General features: G+C 40.0%; 1 long non-coding RNA gene across 1 annotated transcript; it reads left to right on the top strand.

The window, feature by feature from the left end:
* Positions 1–147: 147 nt before the first annotated feature.
* On the top strand, positions 148–15,226 carry LOC119019243. The gene is made up of 4 exons (XR_005074964.1): positions 148–242; positions 12,832–12,941; positions 14,528–14,624; positions 15,052–15,226. It is a non-coding gene; the product is annotated as an uncharacterized LOC119019243 (long non-coding RNA).
* Positions 15,227–22,727: the final 7,501 nt, after the last annotated feature.

The following is a 22,727-nucleotide window of genomic DNA, read 5'->3' as shown; positions in this document are numbered from 1 at the left end:
GAGGGAGCCGTGCGCGGGCATTTAAATGAACTGTGGGTGGGTTTAGTTATGTCGGCTATCGTCATCACTCAGCATGCAACTGCCGACTCTCCTCACTCCTACTAGAGCCTACGGTGGGGCCCCAGATGGAGGCAAGGGGAAAGGTGTGTCAGTGCCGCGACACTTTGGATCCTGTTCAACCTGCAGGAAAGTCGGATCAGCCAGTGTACCGAGTGTGACTGACACCTGTCACTGTAGCCGAGGTAAGGCCCTGGACATTGTGAGGATCAAGCACCGAAGTCGCTATTAAACTAAGTAACCTGGCCCTGGTTATTTGTGGTGTAGTTCTGCTCTCTGTCTCTCAGCAGCCTGGTGGTTTCACTTGTTGGTCTCGTTATGGATACTTTTCAAAACAAAATGGATCCAGCAGAACCAGAAGATATCGCCCTTTTTTGTTCCACGCTTTATTTCCCCCCCTTTTCAGAACCTTTACATTACCCATAATGCAACGTAACCACTGAGTGACATCACTGGAGGTAATTCATCAGATTACATGCATCCTCCTCTAGAGCCACAAAATTCTTTGTATTACCTTTTTTTCACATATGCAGTAGGACTAACCAAGGCCCCTCTGTACACATTCTGCATGTCCTATTTCATTCAGTTGGGACTTTAGAGGTGATGAAAAAAAATATTTATATTTCAGCGTCATAACTCCCCAAAGAGGCATTGTGTAATTTCACCGTTAATGTTGTAAAATTACACTATATTACTGTCACTGATTTCACCACTGGTTTTCATTAAACGAAGACAAGCTGAAGAACAGACCTTTATGTATTTCACATGTATTGTAATGCATACCAAAAAATTTTTTTCTTTCAATCATGGTTTTGCATCCTTTTCATGTGAAGAATCCATTACTGGTCCAAAACCCCTGTTGCTCAGCAAGCAGACAGCCCGTAGATATGAGCAACCGAAGACCTTGAACCAAGAATGCACAGAGACAAACCACAAATGTAATCAAACTGCCGGGCTTTTCTTTTTTGGTTTGCATTCAATGTTTTTATTTAGCCTTCATCTATAAAAGGGATTAAAATCCTTCATCAAAAAGCCCACCAGAGAAAACTAACTGCCTGAAAAGAGCAAATTATTCATTAACAGTTTCCTTTCCTCTTAAACGTGTCTTTACCGGACTTCAGGTGATCCCGTTTCCGAATCATTATGCAGTGAGCTACAAGAAAAGAGTGAAGGAGGTAGTAAATAGCTGCTTAACTCATGTATATTATTCTGTGTGCACAAGTCACACAAACAAGTCAAATGTAATCACAATAAAAAAGATGGGAGAAAGGTTGGAAAATAACAAGAACTTACAGGGAGAGAGGACCAGCCAAATTTTGGCCCGTTGTGATGAGTATCTTTATTTGTACAGTGCCAACTCGCGACAAAATCTCATAGAGACAACTGCAGCAGGCCTGGGACATACTAATTAATTTATTTACCGAGGCCCAACATTTCCCCAATGAGTGAGCATGAAGCCTCCAGCTGCCATTGTGTGCAGGAATATTTCATTATTATTTTACCATCATGGCACATTATATAAATGCACTGTAAAGAATTTCACTGTAAAAAAAAAACAAAAAAACAGTAAAATACTGGCAGCAGGGAAGCCAGTATTTTGCTGTTATTTTACAATGCAACTACTGTTATTTATTTTAACAGTATATTACGTTTTTTTTGTTTTTTTGTGTTTTTTTGGATTACAGTATATGACGGTAGGATAAATGGGTTATAGTTATTTTCGTATAAATCCTCACCAATTTCAAAACAGCCCTAGCCTACCACATTCATCCCAACAGCCAGTCAACATCCAAAAGTCCTACAATAAACACACAGCTTTACTTGTATTTTTACTAATGTCTTGCCTTCTAGTGCTCAGAGCAGACCAGAAACACATTCAGCAACAACATGCATTCATCACTGTTTATCTATCTGTGCTCAGCTAAAGAAAAGTAGCAGGATAATCTAGCAGAGGACACGGAGCAGGAGAGTAGCAAAGAGTGGACAGTACAACGAGCTTTCACTCTGACGCTGTTTTCAAGAACCAAGAACCAGAAGTCAAGAGCAGAGCGCTCTAACACCGTTAAACTTATTAGCTAATTTCACTTATTTAAGTTAATAACGTCTACCAAACTGTCTGAGCTGTGTCTGCCTCAGTTGCTATCATCAACATAGGGTTTCTATGCATGCTGGCTCAATGAAGAGACATAATCATAACTGAATTGATTAAATTTTGTTGCTATTGCCAATCATTCCTAACCTCTGACCTTGAATAAAAATCAGATGCAAACCTTAGTAATAGAGTAATAAGTGCAAGAACCCTAGTATAGAACACAAGTGAACATACATTCCATAACATTGCTGTAGTTTATTACAAAGTGCTCATTTGTACAGCAGACTTTGTAAGATTAGTAACATTGAGAACATTTGTATTACAAAAATGACAAGGTATTGCATTACCACATTTGGAAGAAACTGTGTCCAGTAAAATCATTAGTGACAGGCTTTACTGAACTCATGAGCATAACCTCAGACACTGAATTAAAATAGCATCAAGAACAGTGTAACACTGATTTAAAAAAAGCATCAAGAACAGTGTAACATTGATTTAAAATACCATCAAAAACAGTGTAACAGTCTAGCTTGAAAACAAGTTTTGTGCATGTGAACAATAGAAAGTGGACATGGAGAAAGAAGAAAAAAGAAACATAAAAAGGAAATGGTTAAAGACAGGACAAAAAGTGCAAAGAAGAGAAAAGCAAGAGACAGAAAGGAGAGAGGGTGGTTAGTTATAGTTTAGGGAGAGTTACCTCTGGAAAACTAATGCACAATGGAGTTAATGACATTAAATTAATAACTGATAAGATACTGACACATACATTTTACAATAAAGAAAAAACTTTAAGGTCAGCAACACCTATGGCTAACTGATCTCAAGCTAGCTACGGAGTTTGCTTCACTTAGCCCTATTCAGCAGCCTGAACTAATGAAACATCTGAAATGTCAACAGTTCCATAATAACACTGACAAAACAACACTAGACACAATTTCGGGAGATAAGCATAACTTTACCTGCTCTGTTGAACTCCACATGCACTTCTCTGGCTGGAATGATATGACGGAGCTGTGCTCTCCAAAGTCATGTTCAGGAATAGCCAGTTAGGTTACATGTTGTCACTCAAAAATTAGTAGTTTGAGGAGTTTGATCAGTAAAAAAGTGTTATCATCAAAACAGAAACATTAGCCTGCAATCATCAGTAAGATGCTGATGGATGATGACTGGACTTGAGAAGGGATTAAAGAATAATACGTGTTTTTGTCATCTCTTACAGTAGGTTGATATATAACCACTTCAGCTATAGTCTGGTCACTCTGCTGACACCCGCCAAGAGATACAGATGTATCCACTGCTGTACCACCAGACTACAGAGTTAGCACATGTCTCCACTGCTTGACAAAAAATACTGTTTTATGCTGTTAAATTACAGTTTCTTATTGTTAACTGAGCATTAACTGCTAATTTACATGCAAGCATGAATATTTAACAGTATTTTACAACTATTTTAAAATACAGTAAGATACTGTTGTAATCCAACGTAAATTTACAGAAATGCATTACAAATGCTGTTTTATGCTGTTAAATTACAGTTATCTACTGTAATCGTTAAATGACTGATTTAACTGTTAATTTACATGTGAGGGATGAATATTTAACAGTATTTTACAATTATTTTAAAATATAGTAAGATACTGTTGTAAGCCATCTTAAATTTACAGCAATGCATTACAAATGCTGTTTTATGCTGTTAAATTACAGTTATCTAATGTAATTGTTAAATGTCTGATTTAACTGTTAATTTACATGTGAGGGATGAATATTTAACAGTATTTTACAATTATTTTAAAATATACTAAGATACTGTTGTAAGCCACCTTAAATTTACAGCAATGCATTACAAATACTGTTTTATGCTGTTACAGTTATCTACTGTAATTGTTAAATGACTGATTTGACTGTTAATTTACATGTGAGGGATGAATATTTAACAGTATTTGACAATTATTATTAAATACATTATGATACTGTTTTAAATCCACTGTAAATATACGGCAATTCGTTACAGTGCTCCGTCAATTGTATATAATTACAACCCAAGCTCTTATCAATCTTTGAAATCTTTACCCTAACCAGAGAAGTAACTGAATTATATTCAAATTAATTGGTTAAAGCTTAAAATAAAAATATAAAACGAAAATGATAAACACAAGACACTGATGGTTTACAGTAAAACATTTTCACCCTCCTAATTGGAAAATACTGATCTCTGTTTGATTAGTCATGACCTTTAACTCGGATATAATCATGGTATATCCAACAGACACATGATTATGATTCTTTTGCAAAATGCAAAGCAACTATTGCGCTTTCAATCTTTTATTTTAAGTAACTAAAGAAAGCTGTCATCCGGAATGGCCCACCATAGTCAAGTTTCCCTCAAAATGTGGTGCAAATTTTGACTGCATCTTGAGAAAAACGTGCATTACATTGTGTGTTTTCCATACACTACTGTTATGTGACTGTTTGGAGTTGGACACATTGACATTAGCGGCTCGTGGAGATGCAGTAACACAGTAAGAAGAGGGTGCCAGTCAGAAAACAAAATGAAAATAAACATGTATATTGGTTTCATGTTCAAGTTGCATGGTTTATTTGGGGAAAAATGCTTCTATTTCACTTCCATTTTTATACATACACCAACATTTTCATCTCAGCCAAGTGTCACATTTTTTTTTTCTGTAATATCTTTTCTTTGTTTATGAAATTTCACGGTTGGAACTACACTTACCAAGGGATTGTGTGGTGTGCTTAAGGGCACTTGTACCCATTTCACGCTGGACAAAACCTGCTAACATCTGGCTTTTCTCTTCACTGAGAGATGGGACAGGCACCCATTCCCAAGTCATGTAGTCATAACACATTTATCAGCTCTACTTACGAGGAAAATTGCTGACTGCTGCCATTGTTTGGTGTGAAACAAAATGTCGATGGTGATTGTTGATTGTTGAACTTGCTGCTTTTAGTTATTTCAAACATTTCCATGTGCAGTAATGTCACTGTAACAAATATACAAATATCATCGAAACACAACCTCTTTGGACAAGCCCTTGATGCATTTGCACCATTTCTCTTTAGGGTAAATGCTACAGAGCGTTAAAATAGGGGCCCATACTGTTCCAAGTAGTTTTCCTGCCCAAACCTAACCAAAGTGCGAGCATACAACAAAGGTCCGGGAAGCTTGATAAAATTTTTTTTAAAAACCCTAACCCTCCTCTCTCGCTTCTCTCTCTCTCTGCCCCTCTGGTGCCAGCAGGCTACTAGAAACCTCTCGACAGGGTGCTCTTTGCAAATCATTGCATTTCAATATCTGTGATGTCCTCTGTCCCCACCAATATCAAAACCAAACCTACGTCCTTGTAACCCTCCCTCTTTACGTTATGAATGTTTGTGCCCCCCCCCCCCCCCCCCCAGCATGTCTTTAGATTCTCCCCAGAATAGGAGACAATACCTCCAGTCGTCATAACCGGATGTAAGTGGAGTCCCCCCCCCTTGTGTTTCCTCTATTATCTTACAGATGAAGCACAGCTCGAACGGAAGCGCTGGAGTTATTAAGCTGTACGGCGAGATGTAACCTGGGAGAGTTCAAAGTGTGCGCAGTCATCCATGCGTGAACAGTGAGATGAGACTGTCCTCTGCCTTGCCTCATCTATCACTTGATGTGCCGACATGCAGTCAAAACAGAGTGCAATTCGTGGACATTTTTAATGGAATGCGATTTCCCCGAATCCACTTCAAAGATGTATCTTTTGACACATGCAGGCGCACACGCACACATTCAACACACGCATACACTCGCATTCCACGGTCAGCCATGTCATTATGTCAATCACTTCCTGCTTGAGTGGTACCATCTGCCCTCTCATAAAGCCACACACCATGTGGAACACTGTGCAAAGCCCCTGCTTAGCCCAGTTACATCGCACATTGCCCAGAGTTAAGACTCCCGGGTTAAAATTACAGTTTCCTTTTATAAAATCTTTTAAAATATCTTCCCCTTTCTCCATTTTTAGTTGCATTTAGGGACAGAGCCAGTGTCATCTTGTATGCGTGTGTCCATCTGAAGCTATAGGAGACGTTCTCTTTGCATGACTACAGACCTGCATGAGTACTTGTGTCAGTGATTCCCTCGACACAAGTCATCCAGAAAGGCCATAATTTACATCTCTTGGATTTCAATTCAGTCATTCCCATATGTTGACCTCAGCTAGTCCACAAGATTTGTGTTTCCTGTATATTTGGAGAAATGAGTAGAATTGTTGCAGCAGTGGTGCAGGCATACCTGTGACTGCATGGTCAATATGTAGTAAGGTGACTCACTTTTGGATATGCATGCACATCGGGACACGCTATCGGTACAGGTGGTACGACTGATCCGGGCACTACACCTTTCCCCAGCATTTTAAAGACATCTAATTAGTCATGTTTGGGGGGTTTTCTGTCTTCTGTTTCTATGGCAACTTTTAATTAAGTATTTTTCCATCATGTTCCCGCTCCTTGGTGAATCAATTGACACCATTTGATAAGCATTGTTAAAAACTGTCTGCTCAATGAATGTGTTACAAATTAAAAATAATTGTGTTTACAGCCAATTTTTGCATAGTCTAATTGTACACTGTACACTTGATGATGTCACTTGGAGAATCAATTTGCCAACGTGAACAGGTGGAGGATGTATGGTTAAAAACACGCTCAACAACACTTGGTTGAGATAGTTGTGTGAAGCGATTTCATGAAGGCCTGGGTGGATTATGACTGATTGCATAGGCTCCTCATGAGCTTATTAAATAAAACAATTATTACATTTCATTATGTGTGTATATGGATCCGCTGTGTCCAGGCTGTAAATACACAGTGTCTTTTAACGTACCACAAGAACTGCTCCTTTCCTCCCTATTTTAGCCATGTTGGTCGCATCCTTAAAGGTACCACCACTTTGTTCCTGACTGTAATACTTCAACAACTATTGACTAACTTTGGTGTCGTCGGTTTATGATGAAATACTTCGGCATTGTCATTACATTTCAACCAGCCTCAGCTCCTCTTTGTGCTGAGATGAGCTATCGTTAGCATGCAAAATACTGTTAGAGATGGTGAACAACAAGAGAAAAAAAAACAAAAACTTTGCAGTGGAAAAAGTGAGAAAATCTTCATGTTATGGGACAGCACTAATGCTGGAACTAAGGATCATGTCAAGGTACTAACCCCAAATGTTAGCACCACCCAGTTTTGTTCAAAAAGTATTGAAAAGTTGGCAGCCCCTTTTCTCACTTCTTCCAACATTAGCCCCATGTGAAACAACAGCCACAAAATCAACACTGGCGCTGCTCACCCCACCGCCCTCAGCGCCTGTCGATTCCCTTGTGACACCGGCAAAACAGTGAAAAAGCACCAGATGGTGAGTTCATAGTTTCTCATCAACCAAAGTGTGACTGCTACATAAAGAAACCTAACTCAAACTTCTGTTCTCTGTTAGCTACTTGACCATGTCACTCCATATGAGTCTTTGCTGCAGCCCAAGTAACATTCCCTCAGTAAGCCATGTCCACTTTTTAACACCTCGTATGCTACAGCCTGTGAAGCCTACTTATGGAGTGCAAGCCAGAGTTTGCAACAGTCATGGCTGCCTGAGCATGCATGCAGCTTACGCAGCCAGATGCATGAAGGTCTTGAGCCAGTAGCTACAGTACCCGAAATGATAATGTGCCAGTGACCGGTGAGCCAGCAAGGGCCCAGAGGTTTTTCCTAACAACAGTTCGGAGCCACAGATCTGAAAAGACAATACCATGCTTCTTTGCCTTCTCGTGCTTCTTCCATCTTCTAGTTTTGCTCATCTTCTTCTTCAACTCATTATCTTCTCTACACTTGTGCCTCTCCTATTCTATTTGTGTTTCTTCTCCTCCCTCTCATCTCATTATTTTGATGTCTTGTTAACAATCACGACAGAACCAGCTACAAGTGTTTTCACCTTGTGAGTCTGTGTGTGTTGTGTGCGCTTTATCGGGGCAACATGTGTTCCTGTCGTCCACCATTTGTAGCGGGAACTAGCACAGACACAGTTTTGTGTTGTTGTTTATGCATATGTGTCTGTGTGTGGTCGGATTTTGTCATCGCGATACTGTCACATCCGTGCAAATGGCAGTCACCAAAATCTGCAAATTATTTTCGTTGTGAACAAAATGCAGGCCGAGTTCAAAGATGGTTGTGGTCTGAGCGAGGGGGCTTGAAGTAGGGGTGCTGCCCCCCCCACCCGTAACAAGTGTGTGGTGGAGATAGAAAGTCAGAGTTTGAAGATGGGTGCAGTGTACTTATATAGTAATATAGTGATGACAGTTGGATCGTGAACATGTTGGCGGGTGTGCACCTGGTGTCCTTCCAGTGACAAAAAGTCAGTTTAGTTTAGTTTATTTACAAAATGTTCAGACATTTATTCCAGTAGTTTTCTTACGACAAGTTTATATGACAACAGATTGGACACGGATTGCTACTGAAGACAGTTTTGCATCTGTCAATTTGTGATATAAGTCTACCCATCCTCTTGTAAATGTAGCAGAGCTCCTGAATCAATTACATTTTTTCCGGACTTGCCAGGTGTATTGCTTGAGGCAGATGTACCTCACTCTCCCATGTGCTTTACGTTGTCTTTGCTTATCAATGTTAAATGGTATTACAAATCAAAGAGACCGGAACAACAGATGGCCCCTTTATTGTATATCTGCTTTTTTAACCAGTTCCATGACTCGCCTCAAGCTGCGATTCAACTGCAGAATGTGACCAGGAATAGTGTAAAACTAGTGTGTTTCCTAATGCTGTGCATCAATCTTAAATCCCAAAAAGATCATTGTGTGAAACTGCCCTTTTTGACTTTTTGAACTAGGCTTTGTTTGTCGGTTACATTACTGAAGTCCAGGTAGTGTTCCATAGCCAATTTGGTGTTTGATTGAGTCTCAGCTGTGATACATAGATTCTTCTGACAAAGGCTAATGTGCAGACAAATCAAAGAGTGAACACTTTGTTGAGTTCTAAAAAGTAATTTGTCAAGGCTGAGCCCCTGAGGAAATGTTCCCTGAGGCTCCACGTATGTAGAACATTTAAAAAACTCTTGCCTGGCTTGATGAACAAATAATTCCATTTGGTTGTGTCTCACCTCCTGATAAACCTGAGAAACAGGTATAACATTTGTTTTGGTGCTTCCAACTCTAGAATATCTGTAAAACATGTTCGACCCAGCATGACTGTCCGTATGGGACCCACAGCGCAGAAGATCTGGGTATTTCTGTGTAACTTAAGCTCTTTTGGCCTCATGCACCACTGAGTAATGCTGTGTTCAGATTTTAACTGCAAATTTGTTGTTTAGAGTAAGTAAACGTCCACCCTGATTGAGTTTCATGAGTATTTGAGCATGTTTAAATGGTTATCCACTCCACACGTTGATTCGCTAGCAAGGACCACACCGTCAACGAGATGCGTTGAAGGATTTATTATTGACAAAGGAAAAGAAAGCGTCGAAGAGCTTGGTTCTTTTGAGTTCTTTGAGTGCGTTGTGGGGATTCTTGTAGAGAATCCGCCGCCGCTCCCCTCATGGACCTACAAAGCAGAGGAGCGAAAGAAGAAACAGGGAGAGAGAAATGGCGTGGGGGGGAGGGGTGCAGAATACAAGAGCGAAGCAGAGCAGAGGGTCAGGTGGTTATTTATAGAAATGCGGAAGTTGGCGCTAATTAAACTTCAATACATATCCAGCAGACCCACTGCTTTGCATTATACTGACATGCTCGTTGTAAATACATTTCAGCAAATGAAAGTGTCTCAGGTTCTTGCCACATATTTATCATGTTCATTCCAAGTTTCACTGTGTTAGCTTTCTGTTCTTTATTTGACGCTTGTCGTCACTCAGGTGACTTTCATAAATATTCCTTGAATTCGTCAACATAAAGCTTTGGATCACTTGTTCCAAGCAGTAATTAATGGTTATTTTCATACAAGCAATGGGGCTCTGCCTTAAAAGCTGTTTCATACTTTCACTGTAAATTCCTTGTTTGAAATAAGAACATTTCCACCATGATTGACATTTTCGGAAAGTTTCATGACTATTTGAGCATGATCAATGATTAGCAACAGTTGTCATTCAGCATCCTCAAAAAAAGGCGCCTGTGTCGTCTCGTGTCTACCAGGTTTCCTAAAACTAGTTCCTGAAGCATGAGGTTTCAATCCCCAGCAGAGAACAAACGTACATTTAATTTGTTAGCAAGAATACTCCACAGACCAACTTTAACAAAGAAACATTGTTGAAAACTTTTAACATGACTGGTCACATAATTATTCATAGTTGTTTATCAAATAAATAATTTGTCAAGAAACATTTTAACGTGACCACTGCATTAGTCTCTCTGCTTTGTTTTCCCTGTTTGCTGATATATTTCTTCTGTCTGCACCTGAAGGCAGCATCATAGAAAAATGAATTAATCATCAGTCACACCCAGCCAGTGACTGCTGCTCCTCTCAAACTCGTCCTGGATTGTTTATCATGATTATTCCAAGTTCACTGTGTTAACTACCTGTTCTTATTTAACCATTGTAGTCATTCAGACGCCTCCCGTAAATGTTCCTTGAATTTGTTTCCTTAAGTGTTTTGACCAGACCTCAGCAGAACTCCTCAGTGCACCTGCTGTATGGGCTCTAAAGCGCGGAAGATCCGGATATTTTTTTGGCTTCATGCACCACTGAGCAGTGGGGCTCTGCCTTAAAAGCAGTTTCAGATTTTCACTGTAAATTCCTTGTTTGAAATAAGAACATTTCCACCATGATTGACATTTGCGGAAAGTTTCACAATTATTTGAGCGTGTTCTAAGATTAGCATCGGTCGTCACCCAAAAAGTTTTAATCTCCAACAGAGAACAAACATACATTTTAGTTGTTCGCAAGAATACCCCACAGACCAATTTTAGCAAAGAAACATCAATGAAAACGTTTGACATCACCGGTCACATCATTATTCATGGTTGTTTATCAAATAAATGATCTGTAATGAAACAGTAGAATTAGTAGAATTCAAAATGAAGTGGGCAGTGCTGGCAAAATGATGATAAAAAACAGAAGGTCTGAATGTATACAAGATGGGGCCAGCAGTTTCACACCAGCTATGCTGCGCAGAAATCATTTCTTTTGATGTGATCCAAAACATAACATTGGTGTTGCTTCCCTGTTGCTCCTGGGTGAGACTGAAAATCTGTAAAGACCAGTGGGCCAGCGCGAGGCGGGAACACTGCCGGGGCATTTTGATGCAAAATCTCTCACTTGAAAAGAGAACACCCACTCTTTGTTGGCATTGAGATTGTCTTGTAGCCTACAAATTGAGCAAAGCTAAAAGGGTCAACGCTGCAGAGACAGAGACAGAGGACTTAAAAGAGCTCAGAGCAACGCTGCACATGGAAATGTGCTGTTTGCACTTTGTCAAGGTCATCGGGCAAAATCATTATCGACACAGATGAGTCCTCGTTTCTTGGCTCTTAGCTTCACAGCAGACTGTTGAAGACGATAACAGTAGCTTGTGTGGTGTCAGCCCCCAAATACCCGTGGGTGGTATGCAAGAGCTTGCAGTGTTTTAGATGTGGGAAGTCTTTTATCCAAACCATATAATATCTACTGTACGCCTCTTGACTGTTTTGAATATTTCCTTATATTCACTTTGACTCTAAATCTCTTTGCAGGAGGTTTTGCTTTGTTTTATGGTGCTACACCCAGCAAGGAATCCCATAAACTTGCATTGCACTTGCACATAGCACAGTGCAATGGACTGGAAGAGGCTTGCTTATTTTTGGAGCGTCTTTTATTCACAGCACCAGTTTATTCCCATTAACCTCCCTCAGACTTCACTTTGAGCAAGTGACACATTTCCGAATCCCCCGGCACAGGTGGGACTCAGTCAGCAATCAACAGGCGTATCAGCCTTGACACACTTGTCTGTCTTTTTTACGGCAGACATTTTGTTATGGAAGCATACGCGTCACTACTACCATTAACAATGGCTCCTTGGTAGTGAAGTATGGTACTACGAAATTCAAGTGTGACAGTGAGCCGACGTGCACGACCAGCACCCTGAACGTGAAACAGCTAGTGAATTTTAGTCTTCATTATTTTTATTATTAACACCTTTCCCTGTTTTTAAATTTGACATGTGACAATGTATGCTGTGGAGATGGCAGATAAATGGTGGGGTGGGGGGAGGGGGAGGGGGAGGCAGTTAGTGTGATTCACCTTTTGATTGCTAAATGAATCACTAGTCTGTGCTAGTGGATGGCAGCACTAAAAAAGCCTATCACCTCGCTTAGAACTGGTACATTTCACCCCTGACTGACTGTTGTGGAATGTTTCATGAGTATTTGAGTGTTTTAAATGGCTATCCACTCCACACATCGATGCTATACATATTCGGCATACCCACCACTTTGCATTATACTAACTTGCTTGTTGTAAATACATTTCAAAAAATTAAAGCATCTCCGATTATTGCCCAGGGTTTGTTTATCGTGTTCCTTCCAAGTTTCTCGGCATTAGCTTTCTGTTCTTTATTGACACTTGTGCTCATTCAGATGACTCTCATAAATAGTTATTTAATTCATCACCTTAAATGTTTTGATCACTTGTTCCGAGCAGTAATTAATGGGTCCTTGCATCCTCAGGTGTGTCTGGGCATGAGGCAGCCATGGTCTAGCAGCCTGACTCTGACGGTTCACCACACCTCAGCTGAAGTCTTCAGTGTGCATCAAAAGGCACACAGGCACACCCTTTGGTAATCACTGGCCTAAGCAGGTTTTCCTTCTTGAGAGTTATGATGGCATGTTTCACACAGATACTGTATTGTCCAGATGGTGTAACAAAAAATATGTGACATTGGAAACAAGGTCCTCAAACTTAAACACAACCATGTATACACATCAGTCAGGCTCTTGTCTATTGTGCATAATGTTTTCTTGGTTGTGACAACCACATCTAATAAAAAAAAAAAAGAAAAAAAAAAAGCTTGGTAAAAAACTTTTGATTTAATATCTGCACAGCAAGAATCAACAGCATCTTGTGTGACCTTTCAAAGAACTATGTTGTATTAAAAGAAAAGTGAAGGAGCCTTTGTGCGGCTCATTGGTCTCCTGAGCCCTTCAAAGTGTTTCTTTACAAATGCAAAAGCAATAGTCTGAGCAAAGACCGTGAAATCCTCTTGCATTTGAAATCACTGGACATGATGAAAATTGCGGCAGGAAACCGTTTCTCACCGTTGTCCCTGACGACCGCCGAGATCGAAGCGCTCGCCTGGTTCTAAATGTTCCCTCAAATCATCGCTCTGAGACTATGACCACAATATGACCAGATATTTTACAGTCCATGCGAGGTCACTTTGACCCATTAGAGGTTTCAAACTTAACGGCATTAGGCGTTGCAATGACTTTCCCCAAATTCCAATGAAGCACAATAATGGGCTCAATGGGAGGGGCAAACAATTTCAAATTCATGAACTATAAGTCAGGATGGGCCCAAAGGTGCTATTGGTCTATAGAACTTTAAATTAGTTTTGCAAAAACTTCCACCAAACGAGTGTGGGCCTGATTTCCGTTTTGTGCTGCAGTGGTCTTAAACAATTGATGTGGTCATGGCAAACAACCATAACAGCTTCTGCAAACATCTATAGATATGTCTGAATCTCTGTGGGAAACACCAGCAATCCAAATTATCTTGACAGTGTGAGCTGGGTAATACTATTATCCAGTGACTGCTTCACATTATCATCATATTTTAAATGCTTAACCTCTTGATGGTGTGTGTGGCCATTTTCATCCTGCCAACAACCTCACAAAAAACAGACAGCTCCCAGCAGCGGCCCCGTCCTTTTAATCTTAATGATAATTAAAGTTATATACAGGCTTTTTTGTGCCTTTGTTATTTAGTATGTTCCCATCTGCCGCTGCCTTGCTTCTGAATATCTGCCAGGAAGAACGACGACTCTGGTCCCCCTGAAAGGTCAATCCAGTCATTAGCCATGTGGCTCCTCACTGCTTCTTCTCACATAATTCAGAGGCCCTCTGCGACATAATTGCTGTAGGAGTTCACCTCAGACTCTGTGAGCTATGTAGTGTCATGGAGCACAATGTCTTCTATGCATTTTGTGTTTTAAACATGTTGCAAGAAGATTTGACCTTTCATTAAACAATGTAAATCATAGCTCTCTTTCTGCAATACATATATAATCAAACATGATATATTTACTAATACTAATACTTCACATACCAAAAATACACATATTTATATATGAATCTAAGTTCAACAATGTTTGAATTCATGCATTTTGTCCATGCACTGTAGAATATAATGTCTGTTTTTTTTCAGCATCAGTTGTCAAAGAAGTGGGTTGAAAGTCTGATCCGACTCAGGAGACCTGCTGGTTTTCACACGAGCCATCTCATCAGGGAGTAATGTACACAAGGTGAATGCAAGGTGATCCCGAATAACTGTAATTAACGGTAATTAGCTGTAATTAAGTGGTAGGATAGAAAAACAGCAGTCATCACGGGCAGGACTACGAGCTGCTGGTTTCTCCTCCTTGAATTTTAATAACAATAGCACAGTTTATCCAACATTTCTGTGTATTTTGATCAAAGCAGATCCACCTCAACTCCCCCAGATTGATTTTTCATCCGACTTTGCTGCGCTCCTGTTTCAATCATGAGACGTGTGGGATGGGACTATATCAATATTGATTCCTTCATTGTTTGCATAATGAAACAGAAACATTTTAGTTCAGAAGTCCTGGTGGTAATACAGACAGCAAAATACAAGATTTGGGCTCAACCGGTAATTAACAGCATGCGGAGGAGTGGAGTAACTAATGACTCATTCTTCTCTGTCTGCAGGGACCTGAAGGAAGCATCGAGCATTGCACTGGACACACCTGAGCTGAAACCAACCACCAACATGTTCTTGTACTTGCTTTTTGTTGACATGTCTTTTGGGTTGCAAGACACCAAACGCTATGTATTATAAACACATTTGCTGCAAACAAATGATAAGAAAGAAAAGTAGAGCAAAAATAAATGTTGTGCCTCATTTTTGTTTCTATAAGAATTCACTGTCTGAATGTGACTACAACTCAACAGCGAATGCATCTGACATGAAAACATGTCAGATTTGTAAGCTTTGTTTTGTTTTTTTGTTTTTCTTTTTCAGAGGGCAACACCCCTTTAATTGGAGTCTGTCAATTGATCAATCTGCTGATTGGACAAGACAGTGAAAGGAACACCATAATTGTGAAATCGATATTATTGCATTATTCTTTCATTACTCAAAGGCAATCTATGAGAACAGCACAGTCACACTTATAATATCAGCCTGACGCCTGAAGTGGAGGTCGGACTACTCTCGTCTGTCTGTTTTCTCAGTAAAAAAAACAAAAAAAAAACCAACACATTTTACTGTGTTGTTTCCATCAGTCACACTCTACGATGACCTGTCACAGCTATCTACAATCAGTCCTGAGGCAGCCGTAAGCAGGTCCCAGGAGTGTTTCTTTTAAACTGTTGCTTCATTATCTCTAAATATTGGATACTTGGGATGCTGTTCATCACGAGTAATTGCAGGCTCCTCAAAATTCTGCTGGGGGGAGCGAGGATGTCCCGGTTGGGGAATTAAATTCCTCCATCATTGCCTCTCATCCTCGCATCGCCATCTCATGTCTCCACTGGGAGGCACTGAGATTCAAAGAAGAGACACAAGTAAAGGAAATGAAGGGACAACTTTTGCCAAATGGAAAGTGGCCACATGTCTTAAGATCATATGCCTGACTGATATCATTGTCTGCTAATCTTACGTTTTACACTGAGCACTCATCGTCTCTTAAAAAGAAAAGCAATGATCAGTTAAGTGCACTTACATGATATATATTCTATGTAGTACTGTCTGCTTCTTTTCTACTCAAGTACAAACCAGATGAAAGGTTCTTATTACAGGAACAATGTACTTGTCTGCACATGAAAGCAAGCTGAACCATCAGTTGTTGGTGGTCGCAGGCAAATTGATGTGTATTTATGGTAGATTGAGATAGGAGTGCATGGAGGCCAGGAAGTAGATCTTTTTTTCTTTCTTTTAAGTCCAATGATTTACATCCGCCATCTGACATCTGAAATGACACTGATTGTATCCAAGAAGGAGGTCCATCAGCCATGCACATCTCCAGCTGACATAGTTCGAGTCGAGTATGATTGCATACGTGATTTACCGGGGCTCCAGTTTATGACCAAGGTGAAATTCACCATATCACATTACGCAAGCCATAGTCCAGCTGATTCCTGCAGGGTCTTTTGCACCAGACCTCAGGGAATCAGAGTCCAAACGAGGAGGCTGATATCCGTTCCCCTGCAGAGGTGGTTATTGTTTTCCTCTCAGCACTAAATTATGTCTGTTCAGTGGTCTGTGTAAGTGAGTAGGAATCAGAAGAAGACCAGGTTTCAATTAAATTGAATGGGGAGAGAGCCATAAATTCACTTTCAATGGTCACATGGATGTAAAAACGGCATGTATAGAATCACCAGTCGAATCTAAGGGGCAAAAAAAGGTGGTGAATTGTCCCTTTTACCCCAAAATGAAGTTTAAAATATTTTTTTTCTCCACTTCTAATACTGATGAACAACACCAACATTAGCATGCTCACAAAACTTAGCTAAACCTGTTAAATATTACCTGTTTCCAGTTTGTTTCGGATCCACACAAGATGTTTTTTTAAAGGCTGAGTGTGTAGGATTTCTTGGGCTCCACAGGAAGAAATGGAATATAATATTCAGAAATATGTTTTCACAAGTGTTCAATCACCTCTAACTAAGATTTTTTTTGTGACCTCATAATGATTTTGTGTGTGTGTGTTTTTGGTGACCACTGTAGGTTCTCCTTCATGCCCCAGATTTTCTTGGCAAGACCCGTCCTACTCATCCTCTGATTGGTTGCCTTCAGTGGCTGGGTCTGTTTGTTTTGGGCACAGCGAGTGAGATTGTGGGTTCACTACTGCTACCGCTGCCTGCTTTTGTAGTTTGAAAGACCGGTTACAGTAGGTTAAGTAGAGACTTTCAATGACCTGCATGTATCCTGTAATTGTTGTCTTGTTGACATACAGTTTGCAAGCCTGTGTGATGGCCCGGCAACCTGTGCAGGATGTATATTACCTTTCTCCCACTGTAAACTGACCCTGCACTGGATTAGTGGATGGGCATTTGGAAATGAACCTTTAAAACTGGAAAAGTTTAACGAGTGATAAACATAATTACCAAGCCCATCTACAAATGGTTCAACTGCAGGATGCCCTGTTTTCAGATTTGTGATGCAGTGTGCCCGAATGTGTGTCTGTGTGTGTCTGTGTGTGTGTGCTATCCTTCAAATTACTGCCATGAGCTATAATAGAAAAGCATCAAATGAGTTTGGTCGGCCTTCCTTGGTCAATATCAAGAGAATAATAAATTAGCTTTCTAAATTTAATGTCAGGGCAATATGAACTGCATTAATAGCAACATTAATGATGTCTCCGGGCAAAATATGAGTCAGACTGTTTGCATTTAAAAAAAACAAAAACAACATCAATCTTGTCTCACGGAACAGAGACGGAGTCGTAGCACATGAAGGATTTGTCTTCAGTCTGATGCTTTCTGGAGACGACGTGTCTTCTTTTACCTCTTAAGTTTCACCGCTCGGTGTGACCGTTTGGAGTGTGCAAACAAAATAACAGCCTCCGACAACATGAGATTATCAGTTAAAGTTTTTTTTATTGACAATTCTTCTTCTCCTCTGGACAGTAGAACAAACCCAAATGTTGCACAAAAAAAACACAAATTTTATAACAAGGCCTGCAAATTGTAATTCATTGACATTCAGTTGACCAGCAGAAACTAAATAATTTCTGGAAGGGTAGAAAACTTTTATAAACTTTACTGTACAAATTATACAAATGAGCCATTACAAGCTTGAATGATAGATATGCTCTTTTCGAGTAAGGACAGCACTATGTGTGTTGTTGTTGATGCAATCATGAGGATGACGATGCTGATGGTCATGAGTTCGATGATGTGGGGGGGGGGAATCAAAGTCAGGAGCCTGGAGGGGAAGAAGCATCATTGTGACCGTGTTGCAGCAAAGCACTGTGGCTACAAAATGACAACAAAGGGGGGAAATCTGACACGGTTTACAGGGGGATGAGCCCCGAACAAAAATACTTCTCTTTTACAGCACACAGTATCTATTCAAAGGATGACAGCAGATTCAGAGCACATTTGAATCAGCAATATAACTGTGAGTCAAAATATAGACCAGTTGTGAGCGGTTGTCCTCAATAAGGAGGATGTAATGTATATTTAGGCTAATCTGTTCACGTTGTATCAACTTTTCCTCTCTTGGAAAAGCTGTTTGTGATTGACATCATCCTGTACATTCTCAAGTTTTCATAACTGTGATTAAATGACGACATTACAGTCGACCTTTTAAACTTTCCAAACGAAAGCAGGAAAAAAAAAAAAAAGGACACGGACAGACTTCTTGTGAGCAGCCCTTTCAGTGAGTTCCCTTTTAGCTTATAACAGTCACACTGAGAACAATTTCCTATTTTTTGATGCCAAAAGGCACAACAGACGTCACTGTCCTTCTTGCTGAATCTCTGGATTTAAGGTCTGGCTTTAAAGGTATCCACCTTTTGGAATATGTGCTAATTCTTTTTCTCGTCAAGCGTGAGATTGGAAGATTGATACCACTCGTGTCTGTGCAGTTAAGTATGGAGACAGCAGTTAGCTAGGAAACAGCTTATTAGCAGGCCACTGTCAAAACCCTAAAAGGTAAAGGTATTTCTTTCAAATTAGCTGCCAGAATATCTGTTGGCAATGAGCATTTCTGCAAACCATGTCTGGTTTTAGGTTTGGGCACAAACAAATACGTGGTATATGTTATATACCACGTGTTTATCATAGGAAAAGATTGTGTTTTGGTTTAAAACATCTGTTCGGCAATAACCCGGCTGGAGATTATTGAAGATCTCCTCAAAAACACCAGCTTCTGTCAGCACAAATTCTGCTGGAATTTGTCCAGAGGACTCCTTAAAAATATCCAGTAGCGTTATGCTCATAAATGTTGAAACGCAGTCTCTAACTGCTGTCACTGGCTCGGCAGACTAGGATGTGATATGACGTAGGCCTTTGCACACTTCTTTCTAAGTTGTTATCACGCTCATGTATGTTCAGGTGTCTGTATCTCTGTAACATCATGATTGACAGCTGAACCCGGCTCAGGGTTGAGTGGACAGTGTGTGTATGGATGGGACCAACACCACTGCAAAGACTCTGACAGCAAATACCACCAATACAAGATGACCGCACTTGTATCCTCGTGTATATGCATCTTACAGTCTGTCAACAGGACCAGGCCAGCTGTTTCTCCTGTTTCCATATTTATGCATTTACCGTACAGGTGTGAGTGGTATCTTTCTTCTCACCTTACCCATAGCAGAAAAGCTCTTAACAGTATTTCCCAAAATGTCAGACCATTAAAGCTAGAAAAAAATGCATTATTCTTAACTTATATCATTTAACACATCTTGTTGTTTTATAATGAACTTGTTTGAAGTAAGTTACATAAGAAAAAGTGGTGATTCTTTAAAAATAAAATGACAGACTTTGGGATAATTCACATAAACGTATGAATCTGTAGAGTTCCTGCAGCCTGTCACGCTTGACGTCATTGAACTGTAAGCAATTCTAAGTAGGAAAATAAACATCTTTGCATTAAGTCGTCTGCATGGACTCATCTGCATTTGTCATGGAAAGCCGATTTCCCACGAACGACCGTGTGGCATGACACTCACATGATGTGAGCGAGGAACCTGAGGACAGCTCAATTTGCAGTCTTGCAGGCTGCCTTTCTTCTTCTGCGAATTATGTGTTGTTGGTTTTTTTTGTTTGTTTTTTTCGCATTCCACTTTTTGATGTCCTGCCATGGTGTTTGATCTCAACAGGGCCCTATTAGCCAAGTGCATGTAGGAAGGTTAAGAGGAGTTGCAGAGAAATAGGTCTGACGGGTTCGTCCTCTGCCCACATTGTGTGCACTCAAACAGGATGCAGAGCTTCATTGTCCAACGACAACTGTTGAAAACCAGCAGGAATGGCACTCAGAATGGACTTTCAAAGTGTTAACCGGAGCTGGCGCCAATTTCAATTCATATTTGTCTTGCGATCAAAACTATCAATCCGCTTGGACAAAGTTAGTTTTCCTTTTTTTCCGCTCCACCACAAGCATAGTGGACACTTTTATGTGCACATTAAAAATATGAATCGGACACTTACGTTAGCAGGGCTAGGTTCATGGAAATACCACATATTGTAACCCAACACCATGAAATCCAAATCAAGTGAAAGGACCCAAAACTATCAATGACTTTAGTCTTTTAACGAGTATTAATATATCTGATTCCTCTGTGCCACAGACATCCATTGTTGTCTTAAAATGTATTAAAATCTTGGTGAGCTACTGAGATCCTTCATTATATGACCATGAGCAGATTAGTTAATTTTTAGTCAATCCCACATGTCCCCTTCCTGCTGTTGATACCAAGCACCAAATCCTCAGCTGAAAATAGTCCTGCAAATGGACAACTACTTTTGCTAAAATCATCAGTGTCCAGCTGTTTCAGGAAACCTTTTTGAAAGTGCACTTTCATAACCTGTTTTTAAAAATGCCCTGTGAATTTTTCTTAAACCAGACAAAATCATGGATCCACCTTGAGTGTATCCGTGAGGTCTAACAAGCCTGTTGATTGCATTTGAAAAATAAAATATTATGCACTGGTGCACTGCTATGTTTCTTTGCATGTTATCACCGCAAACTTTCGATCAGTGGAAAACTGTGAAACTGGGGGCTGGAATATTTATTGTGTCGTCCATGTGCTTGTGCGCGTGCATGATAGAGACAAAACAACGAAAAGCTTAAAGGGTAGTTCCGTCAATTTGCCAAATTAAAGTGTATTTACAGGTGTTAGGGGAGTACTACAGCATATGCAAAAAAAGTAGGATAAATCCTTTTATATGTAAAATTAGTGGAGTTACCCTTTTTGTGCTAATAGTTGTCAAAGACTCCGCAGGAAATCTTTGAACATATGGCCGAGTGCCACAGACAGGGAAGTGAAAAAAATACTGAGGGGACAGATTGACTCATTATAGTTTTCAGCCTTTTCATGGAAAAGACTATCACCAGCAACCATGAGAAATATAATTGTAGTTTCCTTAAGTTGTGGGTTTAAAACCAAGGCAATACACAGCAGAAGTCTTTAAAGGTGCACTGTGAAGTTTTTGGGAAGAAATTTTAAATCAGAAGAGAAGGATCATCACTGATTTTCGTGCTAAAACAAACTTACCGTCTTTGTTTTCATGATCGAATAATGTGAGCACACAAACTGACTTAAGTGACAGTGATGTGGGGTTGGATGAGGTACTTATCACTAGTGTGTTACCTGAAGTTAATGACAATCAGTTCTCTTGTATGGGGAAGCAGCTGTTTATATTTGCCGGACCCTGCCACCTTCCTCGCCTCAAACTGAATTCTGGGGACCTTATTTTCCTTTGAGGAAGGCATGTTCAGTTATGGATTAGTCATCAGTTTGTATAATAACCTGATCAATATTGTAAATTTTATTTTTCTGAGTTTCTGAATCTCTTTTTGAAAACTATACAGTGCACCTTTAAGGCTGCAGGCAGACCGCAAACATCTCTGCTCTGCCTGGAGCATTAAACATACCAGAAAACCTGACCTGCCACTCCAGGTGGTGACTGAGTAATGTTCACTTTGAGTGGAAAACTTTTGGGGAGAGCTGCATAATCATGTGCATGTAATTGTAAGAGCTTTTCCAACTCACTCTGTCCAAGCACGAGCACTTCTAGCATGGCGCAGGTGCAGCGCACAGCATTATGTAGCAACTATGACTGTCAAATGAGCTGTGCAGACTGACCCCGAATTACAAACGCGTTATTTTCAGGCTGCCTCTGTAGAACGTCGTCAGATTTACAGGAGCGAGGCCTCAACACTGTACAGGGAGTTTTGATATGAAGTGCCTCATCTTGATCAGTGTATCAGAATCAGACCTTATTGGAAGATGTGTTTGCTTAACAAAAAAAAAGACTGCGTGTAAAAGTTACAGGTGTGTTGAAAGACAAAACGTTTTTCTTTGATTACCACTAGAAAAATGTCAAATGCACCCTCAAAACTGTCAACAACGAGTAGTGAAGTCTAATAAATCTGCACTTTAGCAAAATATTGACCTTTTTAAAATATTGAACTGTATATTTGTCTTAAGTTTTAATTGCATAGCCTTCAGGTCATTAGTCACCTGCATATGTGGGGTAACAGTTTAGCTCTCTCATAAATACATATAAATATGTATATGTCCAATTGTCTGTGTTTTAGTGCTTGTGCAGATTTCTCAAACAGGATTCGCACTGTGATCCACAATGGAAAAAGGACACCCACAATCATTCCACTGGATGCGCATATCAGTGGAGGTGTTTTAACATTCGTC

Source organism: Acanthopagrus latus, chromosome 5 (genome assembly GCF_904848185.1).
Source record: "Acanthopagrus latus isolate v.2019 chromosome 5, fAcaLat1.1, whole genome shotgun sequence".
In the NCBI taxonomy this organism is placed as follows: Eukaryota; Metazoa; Chordata; class Actinopteri; order Spariformes; family Sparidae; genus Acanthopagrus; species Acanthopagrus latus.
Note: the sequence above shows the minus strand (reverse complement) of the source record. Positions and strands in the feature narration are given on the sequence as shown.